We start from the raw sequence: 12,938 nt of genomic DNA, 5'->3' as shown, positions 1-12,938 counted from the left end.
TCGGATTCTGTGTCTCCCTCTCTCTCTGCCCCTTCCCCGCTCATGCTCTGTCTCTGTCTCTCAAAAATGAATAAATGTTAAAAAAAAAAAATCTTTTTTTAAAAAGGCTGGATCATGCTGGAATTAGTTGAGGCCTTCTTGTCCCTCGAGGCCTGGAGGAAGCTGGCCTTGTCCACCCAGTCCTGGTCGCAGTTCCCCATGAGTGCTCTGACACCCCGCCGTCACCTTCGGCCCCGATTCTCTGCCTCTGGAGAACGCATTGCTTCTGACCCTCTCTGTCTGCCCTGGTGTTGACCAAGTGTGGACCTTGGTGCCTGGTTGGCAAGGAGCCTTCTGCAGCCCCAGACTGGCCTGAGGATAGGGGGACTTTTGGTTCATGTGACTAAAATGTCCAGGGAGGGGTCCACTGGTTTCAGGCATGGCTGGATCCTGAAGGAGTCTCTCCTTCCGCCTGTGGGTCTGTCTGTGCTCCTTTGTGGTGGCTTCACTCTCAGGCAGGCTGTCCCTGAGTGACTGCACTCACCTCAGCAATGCAGGCTTTCCCAGAGGGGAAAAAACCCAGTCTTTCCAGGATGCCCTGGGGCCAGCAGCTTTTGTCACAAGCCCCTCCCTGAACCAGCTGTGGCTGGAGACAGGGAAGGTGCCACGGTGTCAGGTCTGATTATACACGTGGCCCTGGATGGGGTGCAGGGGCCTGTCAGTGCCACCACGTAGCAAGGATAGGGTGGAGCTCATGACCTGGAGAGGGATCCTGGCTTTCCATAAAATCCTGCTCAAGGCTTTTGTGGGGGTCACGATTTGGGGAGCAGGGGGTCCACAACCCAGTGATGCCAGGTTTGAAAGGTGAGTGGTCATACTAGCGCAGACATGGACCAGGGTCCCTGCCTGGTCCCCTATAGCCATGCAACGGGGAAGGCACACAGGCCACTGTCCTGTCCCGCAGAGCCAATGCCCAGGCCTCCAGAAACCCCTGTCTACACTAGCACGGCCACCTACAGAGCCCATGTGGGCCTCTCCCCAGGCCCAGCCCTGGAGGAGACTGAGCAGCTGGGGTCTGCAGGGATGGGGACGGTCACGGACGTGTGGATGGGCGTGGAAGTGGCTGCACAGGGCTGCATACGTGGGGCTCACGTGAGGCCTCGTGGGCAGGACTGGCTGTGGCCGAGAAGGCCACGTGAGGTTCCTGTGGGCCTCTGATCTTCTGGACCCCGTCCAGGCCTTCCAAGACATCATGGGGCTGCTTGTCTAAGGTGGGAGCCTACATGTTGCATTAAGTCGTTGCTGAACTCCTCCTGTGTGCAGGCTGGGGACACGTGCCCGCTGTCCGGGGACCTGTGACCCATGGGGGGGGGTGGGGCTTCACCAAGCCTCTTCATTCTCCTTTCAGAAGACACCCTAAGGGAGCTGCTTCTGCCTCCGTTGCTGTAAGCACCCTGACCCAGGCCAGCGCCCCTCTCTTCCGGAATGCCTGCCTCTCAGCCACACCTCTCTAGGCTACCCTGTGCGTGGGGAGTGCCTTTTCAAACCCAACCATTTTCATTAGTGCCCGGCACCCCGGCACCTGCTTTTACCCTCCCCAACCTCCGAGGCTTCCTCTCCCCTCCCTCTGCCTTGCTCTCAGCTCCAGCCACCCATCTCCTTGTAGATCATCAAAACCACTCGGCACACTTGTGCCTCAGGGCCTTTGCACTTGCTGTGCCTTCTTCTCTATTATCTTCACGGCTCTGCTCACGTAACATTTCATCAGAGATGCCCACTCCTGGATCCTGACTCTCCCGCCACTCCCATTACAGTCTTCCTCACTCTCACAACCTCTGTGCAAAGCAGGTCCCTACAGGGGTAGCCCAGGACAAGGTGGACCAGGAGGACACGAGGTGGAGTCCCCGAGAGGTGTGACACAGCCTGCCGCTCACATACCCGAGTCTGCCCTCTCGGAAGTCCAAAGCGCCACTGACGGTAGATATCCTTATTGAGTATCACTTTGTGTATGTTCTACGGGGCCCGGCGCACCGTCCTTCCGGGTACCTCAGGGCTCCCCTCCTCCTCTGGCTCAGGTGTTCATCCGGTGCTTTGCTCCTCCTGGACGCAGGGGCAGAGGTCTGTGCGGAGCACCCGTGTGGACTGAGCCGAGAGTGGGGGGTGCCGCGACTCTGGCCCTCCATCCCTGTCGGCGGATCCCCTGGAGCTCTGTTGTTAGGGGTTCTGTTTACTCCAAGGCGTTCTTGCCCCTTTTCTCTTGAGGTCCAGGATATGCACCTCGTGGGTGGTGATGGGATACCCTCAAGGTTCTCTGACAGGAAACCAACTGATGTACCTGACCTACTGGAAGGAGGTCAGCAGCCTCAGAAAAGACAGGCGAGGGGAAATGGCCCCCCAGGCACCAGCCTCTCTGCAGGGGGTTCCGCACACGGGGCCGCTGCACCAACCAGGCTGGTGGAAACTGGAGCAGAGAAGGAGCCAGAGGATCCCGACCAGAAATGCACAGCATCCTTGAACCCTGGAGACATTTAAAGAGTCCCAGAGGCAGAAGCCGATAAGGTGGTCACGTGGACATCAATCTGCAAACACTTGTGGCTTGGCCCAGGCTCTGGGATGAGGTCCCTGCCCTGCTGCCAGATGGGAACACCCCAGGGGGGGGGCCCTTGGGGGTGCTGAGCAAGGTCTGAAGGGGCTGGTTCCCCGGCCCCGTCTCCCCACCCCACCCCACCCCAGGGACAAAGCAGGGGAGCGCGGTGCAGGGCGGAGCCGTAATGTGGGCGGGGCCCCAGGTAGCCCTGCGGGGCGGAGCCGTGGTGTGGGCGGGGCCCCCAGGTAGTACCCCAGGGCAGGTGACCCTCACTACCCCTTCAGGAAGGCCGCGTGGGCAGAAGCTGCCCGGGTGGGCGTCCACACCCCGCTCTTCCATAGCGATGCTGCAGTAATAGGAGGGCTTGTGGGACAGAGGCGGCACCCGGAAGCTTCCTGGGGCTGAGGCCTGGGGAGGCTGTGAGCCCCGCTCTGGCCCCTCCCTGTTTTTCTCTAGTAGCTCATTCTTCTTCCGGAAGGATCAAAGCCCGGACAGAAGGGTTTTGTATACACTGCGGTAAGTGCTGGATAAACACCCAGGGGGCAGAGACGCGGGTGGGGATGGGGTGGGGGGGAGGGGGTTCTACATGCCTGACCCTGTGCCCCCTCCCCCACTGCACAAATGGAAGGGTGGGCTCCAGCCTTGGGAGGCGGCCTCAGGGCGGCGGGCTCGGCCGGGCCAGCTGCATCCGCCCGCAGGGCCCGTTGCCCCTCTGCCAGCCCCTCCGCTGCTTAATTATAAAGTATTTGGGGGCACCTGGCTGGCTCAGTCAGTTAAGCATCCGACTTCCGCTCAGGTCATGATCTCACGGTTGGAGGGTTCGAGCCTGGCGTCCGGCTCTGTGCTGACAGCTCAGAGCCTGGAGCCTGCTTCAGATCCTGTGTCTCCCCCTCTCTGCCCCTCCCCTGCTCGTGCGCTCTCTCTCTCCCTCTCTCTCTCCCTGTCTCCAAAATGAATAAACATAAAAAATGTTTTAAATGCGAACATTGTCAAGCAGCCAGGTGAAGAGCCCAGTTAATGTGCCCGCTGCCGACAGAACTGAGCAACTTTGCACCAGCTGTGAGCCATCCGGGCTCTTGTAATTTCCCAGGCACAGAATCAGCCCTTTTCCTTCAGGTACTTATTTTTTCTCCTTGGCTTGTCCATATTCTTTGTATATTCTGGGTATTAATCTTTCGTCTGTTTTATATACATGTTGCAAATATCTGCCCACTCCCCCAGGCTGCCGCCCTTCCCTGGGGCCTTTGTTGGGGCAGGGCCGCCCACCCCGCTGTCTTACACCTGCTGCCAGGCTCTGTTCCTGCCCTTCTGGTGGTGTTTAAAATCCAGTTTTGTGGGGCCCCTGGGTGGCTCAGTCAGTTGAGCGTCTGACTTCCGCTCAGGTCACGATCTCATGGTTCATGGATTCGAGCCCCACCATGGGCTCAGCACTGACAGCCGGTAGCCTGCTTGGGATTCTCTCTCTCTTCCCCTCTCTCTGCCTCTCCCTGACTCGTGGCTTTTCTCTCTCAAAATAAAGAAATAAACTTTAAAAAGAGAGAGATTCTCTCTCTAACAAAAAGCGCCAGTTTTGTGGATGTTAGTAAGAAAGATGTTCTTTTTCTTGGTCTTCTCCAACCCGGGCTGGAGGTTTGTCCAACACTTCCTGCCGAAGAGGCTGGTGTTTTCCAGGACTTTGAAACTCAAAGCTGACCCTGAGTCCAAGTCTGGACTCACCGTGGACGGGCCCTGCCTCAATTCCTCATGCTCCTAGCTACTTCATGTGTGTGTTCACATCTGGCACGGTGAATTCGACTTTCATGCATTCTTTTTGCATTTGTTGAGCACTTCAACGAAAACCACGCACGCCCATGATTTAAAGAACTCAGTAGCTTTAGGAGATTTTCGGTGAAAAGCAGCTGTCCCCGGGGCCTCCTCCCCAGACACACCATCTCCAACCCTCACTGCAAGGCACGCCTCTGGGCAGCTCTGGGTTCTCTGTCAGAGATGTGCCCACTCACTTGCTGCCTTGGAAGGTGAGGAATCAGCCCCCCAGCCCCACACCTACTTCCTGGCTGCTCCACCTTCCCGTTGTCACTCTCTGGGACTGGGTGAGGCTTGTGTCTGTGCCTCAGGGCAGAGCCACGCTCACAGCCCTGGCGTCCCGGTGGTGGCCCTGCAGCGCACACTCTTGGCTGTGACTGCTCAGTTCCAGTCGTTTCCAATCTTGCCCCAAAGGAAGATAACCCAGAGCTCTGGGGCCCCTCGTCGCTGGTCCAGCCTGCCACTCCCCAGTGACATCCTCAGGAAAACAACATTCTGGATCGGTCCGATGGATTCATGTGAGGAAACCCAGGCCACACCGATCCTATAGTGTTCTCTGACCTCAGATCTTGGCGGGGATTCCCCCAGGGGAGGTACAGGGCCTTCTCGGGCTCACCCCTCGCCCCTGCCTTCCATTTCCCCAATATGGTCACGTCACAGGTTCACCTTGGACATGGCTTGTAAGCAGCCATTCTGATTCACAGGCTTCCCTGCCTGGAGTTAAGGACTGCCTCCCCTCCTACTGCTTCTGTGTGCCTGGTACGAACGGGTGATGGACACTCTGTGGTCCTGTCATCGTTATCAGTCATTGTTCCAAGTGCATCTGTCCGTTGTCCTGTCCTGGAGGCCCCCCTCTGCGTTCTTCCCCCATGTGCGTGGGTCTCACCCCCGTGCAGGTGATGCCAGTGGCCTGGGGCCGGCACCAGCTTCCCAGCGTCCCCTCCCCCGCCCCCGTCCCTATTCTCTGCTCCATCTCTGTGTCTTTGGTTCTGGCTTCTGGAAGAGTTCCTTCATTTTATCTTCATGCATTTCTATTCCAATGCTTCTTTCTTATTCTTTGATCATTGCCTTAACTAAGTTTCCTGTTCTCGGTGTTACGGACCCAGTATCTTCTCTTTCTGAGGATTATAACTTTAAGGGACTTTTTGGTGGGAGGCCTCTTATTTTGCCCCCTCTCCCCCCACACTTCTGTATGATTTAGTCCTCCCCTTTCGTGAGGGAGGTGCTCCTTGGCTGTCCTTCCACTTGGACAGGAGGTCCAGCAGCTCCTTGTGGGTGTCCAACCAAGTCTGGTAGCTGGCCTGCTTCTCTCCTGGGAACCCTAAAACGAGGTCCTTTTCCTGGGCAGTCTGGCTTCTCCTGAGAAGGTTCGTCAGGTCTCCTGCTTGGTGTGAGGGGGGGCACTCCCTGTCTTTCTGGCAGCATCCCGGAGCAGTGTTTGTGAAGGGAACCAGGGTCTGCAGGCTGGGAGACAGCCCCTCCTTGACACCCCTCCCCTGGGCCTCACCGCCCTCGACATTCCCACAGCTGGAATGCCTCAGACCCAGTTTCTTCCGAGGACAGAGTCTGATCTGGTTTTGTCCTGGGGGCAGGAGGCTTGGGCAAGGCCACCCAGCCTGGCTGCGGGACGTGGGTGAGGGACGTGGGGGTCAGGCCCTGCTGCCTTCCCTGGCAGGGACTGGGCTGTGACACTCAGACACCCTCGGGGTCAGCGTGAGGTTCATCGATTTCACAGTCCCTGCCTGTGTGCGTCCGGGTGGGTACAGGCCCTGGACCCCAGATGTCTGGCGGGGCCACGAGACTTGCCTCGGCCTATGAAACGTGAGTAGGGTGACGAGGGCCATGAGTGAGCAGAAGCTTGAAGAGCCAGGACGCGCTTCTGCCTCCTGACTCGGCCACAGGCTCTGCCCCAGAGAAGGCTGCCCCTCCCCCTGACTCCTGGAACGCAGCAGGAACGGGAGTGTGTGTGGGCGGAGCTTCAGGGAGGAGCCAATGCTTGTGGGCGGGGCTGCAGGGAGGAGCCAACGTCTGTGGGCGGGGCTGCAGGGAGGAGCCAGGGGGCACAGGGTGCCTGCAGGAGAGAGACAACTTGGCCGCCGCCAGGGGCTGTGATTCAAGGGCTGCTCCTTACTGGGAGTCACTGCCCGGAGCTGACAGGTACGTGTGCCGAGTCACACACCACCTTCCATCTTTCTTTGCATTACAGTGTGGTGGAAAGCAGTCAAATCTCTCATCTACTGTTGCCTTCTCTGCCTTCTCTGCAGTTCTCTTTGTTTTTGAGGGTTTTCCCTATTGTACAGTTCTTTCACTGCCATTTTAGAAGGGCGTGGGGAGGAGATGTGACTGATGAGCCTTTTTTTTTTTTAACGTTTATTCATTTTTTGAGAGACAGAGAGAGACAGAGCGGGAGCGGGGAAGGGGCGGAGAGAGAAGGAGACACAGAATGTGAAGCAGGTTCCAGGCTCTGAACCGACAGCATGGAGCCCCTCGCGGGGCTCCAACTCACAAACTGTGAGATCATGACCTGAGCCGAAGTCAGACGCTTAACCGACTGAGCCACTCAGGCGCCCTGCTGTTGAGCCATTTTAAACTGGGATTGTGGTTGCCTGCTTTCCAGCGGTACAGCCAACACTTACGCTGACTTCCCAACGCGTTTTGCTGACCTCTGTGCAATTCTGCTACTTGTGTCCTGTGCCTCTTTATCGTTCTGGGCGACGCCATCCGATCCTTCTTTCCGACTCCTGGGTCCCTGTGTGTTTGAAGATGCCTGTGACTCCACTCGGAACACAAGTAGACAGCACTCCACGGTCTCTGTGCATTTCCATTGTCCTCCCTCCCGTAATCTTCCCTGCTCCGTCCCTTCCTCCTCTCCTTTATTAATCTTCATTAATCTCCCGGGGCTCCTACCAAAGCAGCACAAACCTGACCTAGAACAGGAGACAGGCTCTTTCACAGTCTGGAGGCCAGGAGGCCAGAACCCCAGGTGTGGGCAGAGCTGGCTCCCTCGGAGGCTCTCGGGGAGGGTCTGTCCTTGCGTCTGTCCTCACTGTGTTGCCCTCTCCCTGTGTGTTTGCGTCCAAATCTTCCCGTCCAGAGGCCCCTACTCCAGCATGACCTCATCTGAACTTGACGTCCTCTGCAAGGACTCCCTGTCCAAACAAGGCCCCATTCACAGGGACAGGGGTAGGACTCGACATGTCTCTCTGGGTGATGCCATTCAACCCTCTCAGCTTTTTTTTTTTTTAATTTTTTAACATTTATTTATTATTGAGAGACAGAGAGACACAGAGCGTGAGCAGGGGAGGGGCAGAGAGAGGGAGACACAGAAACCGAAGTAGGCTCCAGGCTCTGAGCTGTCAACACAGAGCCCGACACGGGGCTCGAACCCACGAACTGTGAGATCGTGACCTGAGCCGGAGTCGGACGCCTAACCGACCGAGCCACCCAGGCACCCCAACCCTCTCAGTTTTTAAGACTTGTTTTTATCCTTAGAATTCTAAAACTTACTACGACGTGTTAGGTCAAGACTTTCTTTCCTCTTCTAACCTGAAAACCCACATTTCTCTTCACTTTTGGGGAAATTTTGCCTACTGTGTGTCTCTGCACATGCATGTGGTCTGAGTGGTTGCGGGTCTGTGTTTGCCCCTGCCTGCCTGTCTGTATCTGCCTGAGTGTCTGTGTGTGTCTGTGTCCGAGTGTGTGTGTGTCTGTCTCTGTGTGTGTCTGCGTGTCTGCGTGTGTGTCTGAGTGTGTGCGTGTGTGAGACTGTGTGCGCCGTCCGTGCTTGGCGTGCCGAGTGATCAGTTCCAAAGATGTGCTCTGCCTAATCCCTGCACGTGAGCTGCCTCACGTGGCAAAAGTGACTTCGTAGGTGGGGTTGGATTGAAGATCTTGAGGAGGGAGATCCCCTGCATTGTCTAGATGAGCCCAGTATCATCACAAGAGTCCTTGTAACTGGGACCAAGGAGGGTCGGCCTAGAGAGGAGATCCGTAACAGGGTCTGGGAGAAGCAGGGTCAGAGAGAGGCTGGCTTTGCAGATGGGGGAGGGAGCATGAGCCAAGGGCCGCGGGTGGCTTCTAGAAGCTGGAAAAAGCAAGGAAACGGGTTCGCCCTGGAGCCTCCAGAAGGAAACAGCCCTGATAACACCTTGACTGTAGCCCAGTGAGACCCATGTCAGACTTTTTCTTCCAGAACCATCAAATACCTGTGTTGTCTTAAGCCATTCGGTTTGTGGCATCTTGTTAGAGCAGCCGTGGGAAAGGTGCGTGCCTGGCGCTTCTGGTTGTGAGCTCGCCTCTGTTTAGGCTCAGGGAGCCCAGGGAGAGCTTGCAGGGCACTTTGGGAGCCGAGCTGCTGCCCTCCGCCAGGGGAAACCTCGTCTATAAGTATTACATGGTCATTGATAAACTCTGAAAAGTACAGAAAAAATTAAAGAATTTGCAGGAAAGATTCATAATCTGGCTCACAGGCAAGCGAGCACTGTAAACGTTCAGTACATTTATTTCTATCCAACAGGGAAGAAGGAAGAGAGAGAGGGGGGGAGGGGGGAGGGGGGCTGGGTTGCAACAGGAGCAGTTTTTCTATTTTCCCGCTTGCCTTGGGAACACTTTCCTGTCATTATGGTGTCTTAGCAACAGCACTTGGATGACCGCACCGCGTCCCACGGATATATGGAAGTATTATTCAACTGTTAGTATCACTGGGTATTTGTGGTGTTTCCACTTTCCCACCTTTGAGCTAAATCGTGCCTGTTTTTTTAATATTTATTTACGTTGAGAGAGAGAGAGAGCGTGTGTGAGCATGTGTGCGCGTGTGCACGAGAGGGGCAGCGGGAGAGGGAGGGAGAATCCCAAGCAGGCCCCTTGCTGTCAGTGCAGAGCCCGAGGCGGGGCTCCATCCCGCGAACCGTGAGATCACGACCTGAGCCGAGATCAAGAGCCAGACGCTTAGCCGACTGACCCCCCGGGTGCCCTGCGCCTCTCGATTTCCTCAAACTGGGTTTGAATGTTTCCGGAACTTCAAGTCAGCCTTAGAAGGTGAAGATTTGCTGTCTGTGAGGGTGGAGGAGACCTCGACCCAGGAGAGCATGAGGATCCTCGAGGCTGCGGCTGGGGGCCGTCACCTCCCCAGGGCCAGCCAGGGCTCCCCCCCTGCCGCCTAGTGGGCCAGGGGGCAGGTCCGGGCAGGCCCAGGAAGTCACCTGAGCCGTGTGGTCATGGGCCCTTTACCTCCAGTCCAGACTTGGTGTTTTGTTTGTTGTTTGTTTTTGCCCTGAGGGGAGTGAGTTTTCTTCCACCTTAACCTCCTTCCTGAGATCCTGAGGCCTTGAAGGTGTTGTTTTGAAACAATCCTCATTGTTCTGAGATTTCAAAGTCAGCCAGCAGACACAGATAAGCCTGTTTTTCTGAATACAGGAGTAAAATCTGGTCACTGAAGTCTACTGGACCTGGAAAGTTAGGATAAGACTTAAGATCCACAAGGCTGTGTGCAGTCCCCATATCCTGTCAGTTCAAAATAGTCCCCATGTGTATACACAATTAGCGTGTAGTTCTAAAACCTGGTTTTTCGCAGCGCCGGGGTAGCTCAGTCGGCTAAGCCTCGGACTTCTTGCGGTCCGTGGGTTCGAGCCCCGCGGCCGGTTCTGTGCTGACGGCTCAGAGCCTGGAGCTGCTTCGGGTTCTTTGTCTCCCTCTCTCTCTGCCCCTCCCCGGCTCCCGCTCTGTCTCTCTCTCAAAAATAAGTAAACATTAAACAAAAATTTTTAAACTGGTTTTTCACTTAACGCCATCCCTGAGCGTGTGTCCGTGGCATCTCAAGTCCCACGGCTGGAATCCTCCACCGCCCTCCAGGAGCCGTCGGCCCCGTCCGCAGACGGCCGTGGACAGGAAACTCCTGCCCTTCTCAGTGGCTTTCCTGGTGGTGGCAGTGGGTGCCAGGTCACGGCTGGAAAGTGAGGCTTCCTGGGGGTCGCACTTGAAGGCGCAGAGCCTGGTGGGCGGAGAGCGGGATCGAAGGCGGAGGCGCGGAGCCCAGGGAGCCCAGGGAGCCCAGGGCCTGTGTGGACCTGGGTGCTCCCCACGCCGGTTCCATCCTACACCCAAGCCCGGCGGCCGTGCCATCTGCCCGTGCGGGGTACTCTCCCTGCAGTCTCTCGGTTGCCCAGACATCCCAGGACACCCCTGTGTTCCTGTGACACCCGCTGCCTGAGTGCTGCCTCTCGTCCACAGTCACCAGTGGGAGGCATTGTCCTCGGCCCGGGGAACACCCTCCCCTTCTCCATTGTCTTGAACCCCTGGACTCCGGGATCCAGGCTGATGGGCGCCTCTGGATGACACGGGAGCCCCTAGGGGCCGGCTCAGCCATCCACACCCTCCTCCCACGGCAGCCTGGGTCCCAAGGAGGGGCGGTGAGGCCGTCCCCACGCCCCCCCCCCCCACCCCCGGCCGTGAGCTCTGCACCCTCTCATCCTTGCCTGGTTTAGGGTCTGAGAAGCCTGGGGATTCCCCTCTGGGACCTACTACCAGGGGCAAGGTGAAGCCCCCAGACGCTCAGTCCCCTCCCACCCAGGGGGCGGTTCTGGTGCCTCCCCCGCCCCACACTGCCCCTGCCCCTTTGGACGGCGTGAGCTTCTGCAGCCCTCCCAAGATGAGTCCATTTGACCCTGACATTGGCCAGGAGAGCACGCACGTTAGAGCAGAAGCTTCTGGCCCGCCTTGTCCCACCCCTGGGGCCCCAGAACAGGGGGCCCCCGCAGAACTCGGACCCAGAGCCCGGGGCACTGGGCCAGTGGGATCATTCGAGGCCACGGAGGCCGGGAGAGGCCTAGAGAGAGAAGCAACCATCCAGATGTTGTCCAGAGCGGTGGTGCCATTTTGCACGCGCACCATGTAGGATGTATGAGAGTTCCGGGTTTCCAGCCTCCTCCTGAACGACCAACTGTTCAGCTCTGCCTCAGGCAGAGGGGTTTCCAGGGATGTGGGACTTTCAGTGCCAGTCCTGGAAACTCCCTATTATCAGTACTTTTTATTTTAGCCATTCTAACAGGAATGTAGACAGTACCTCGCTATGGTTTTGTTTGCATTTCCCTGATAGTTAATGACGTAAAGCATCTGTTCACGCGCTACTGCCATTCACCCATCTTAATTAATTATGTATTTATTTATGAGATAGAATGAGCAGGGGAGGGGCAGAGAGAGAGAGAGAGAGAGACAGAGAATCCTAAGTAGGGTCTGCGCGGTCAGTGTAGAGCCCAACTCAGGGTTCCAAGCCACGAACCATGAGATCATGACCTGAGCCAAAGTCAAGAGTTGGACGCCCAACCGACTGAGCCACCCAGGTGCTCCTCACCACCCTCTTTAATGAAGTGTCTATTCAAGTCTGTTCTCAATTTTTTTTTAATTGGGTTGTTTTCTAACTGTTGAGTTTGGAGAGCTCTGTGTATATACGTTGTATAGTATGTGTATAGTATAAATATATATTTCATGTACATACATCTGTGTGTATGTATGTATGTATTTGGATATGTGCTTTGCAGTTTTTTCCCCCAGCCTTGTAGCATGTCTTTTCCTTCTCTCAACAGTATCTTTCTGAAAGCAAAATTTAAAAAATTTGTTGACATTCACTTTATCACTGCTTTTCTTTCTTTGCGTTAAAATACATATAACGTAGGGGCGCCTGGATGGCTCAGTCAGTTAAGCGTATGACTCTTGGTTTCAACCCGGGTCACGATCTCTGTTTCCTGTGTTCAGGCCCTGCATAGGGCTCCATACTGACAGGGTGGAGCCTGCTTGAGATTCTGTCTCCCTCTCTCTCTGCTCCTCCCCACTTGCGCTGTCTCTCTCTCTCTCAAAAATAAACTTTAAAAAATTAAATGCACATAACATAAACTATACAGTGTACAATTCAGTGGGATTAACAAATTCACGATGTTGTGTAGTCATCACCACTATTTCCAGGACTTTTTAAAAATCACCCCAAACAGAAACTCTGTCCCTATTAAGTAATGATTCCCTGTTCCCCTCCTCAGCCCCTGGAAACCTGTATTTTACTTTGTCTTTTGAATTGGCCTATTCTCCATGCCTTAGGTAAGTGCAATCATGCAGTATTTGCCTCTTGTGACCGGCGTATGTCCCCTGCGTAATGTGTTTGTTGTTGTTTGTTTTATTTTAAATAGGCTTCACGCTGGGTGTGGACTTGGGACTTGAACACACCACCCAACACAGAACTTGGACTTGACCTCATCAAGATTGGGATGCTTAACTGACCAGCCACCCAGGAGCCCCTGCATAATGCTTTTAAAAGTTCATGTTGTAACACGTGTCAGAACGTAATTCCTCTTCTATTTTATTGTCTTTTATTTACTTTAAATTGTGACATAACACACATAAAATTTACCATCTTAAAAGTTGTAAGTACATTAGCATTGTGCACTCAATCTCCAGAACTCCTTATTTTGTGAGACAGACTCTGTGTCGTTTAAACAGTAACTCCCCCATTTCCCCTCCCCCAGACCCTGGCACCCACCGTCTACTCTGTGTAAATCTACCCCCTTTAGGGACTCCACGTATG

At 55.5% G+C, this 12,938-nt stretch overlaps 1 long non-coding RNA gene across 1 annotated transcript; it reads left to right on the top strand.

The window, feature by feature from the left end:
* The first annotated feature begins 2,621 nt into the window (after nucleotides 1-2,621).
* On the top strand, nucleotides 2,622-12,804 carry LOC123599738. Its single transcript, XR_006713280.1, has 2 exons — nucleotides 2,622-3,082; nucleotides 12,544-12,804. It is a non-coding gene; the product is annotated as an uncharacterized LOC123599738 (long non-coding RNA).
* Nucleotides 12,805-12,938: the final 134 nt, after the last annotated feature.

Source organism: Leopardus geoffroyi, chromosome C1 (genome assembly GCF_018350155.1).
Source record: "Leopardus geoffroyi isolate Oge1 chromosome C1, O.geoffroyi_Oge1_pat1.0, whole genome shotgun sequence".
NCBI lineage: Eukaryota > Metazoa > Chordata > Mammalia > Carnivora > Felidae > Leopardus > Leopardus geoffroyi.
Note: the sequence above shows the minus strand (reverse complement) of the source record. Positions and strands in the feature narration are given on the sequence as shown.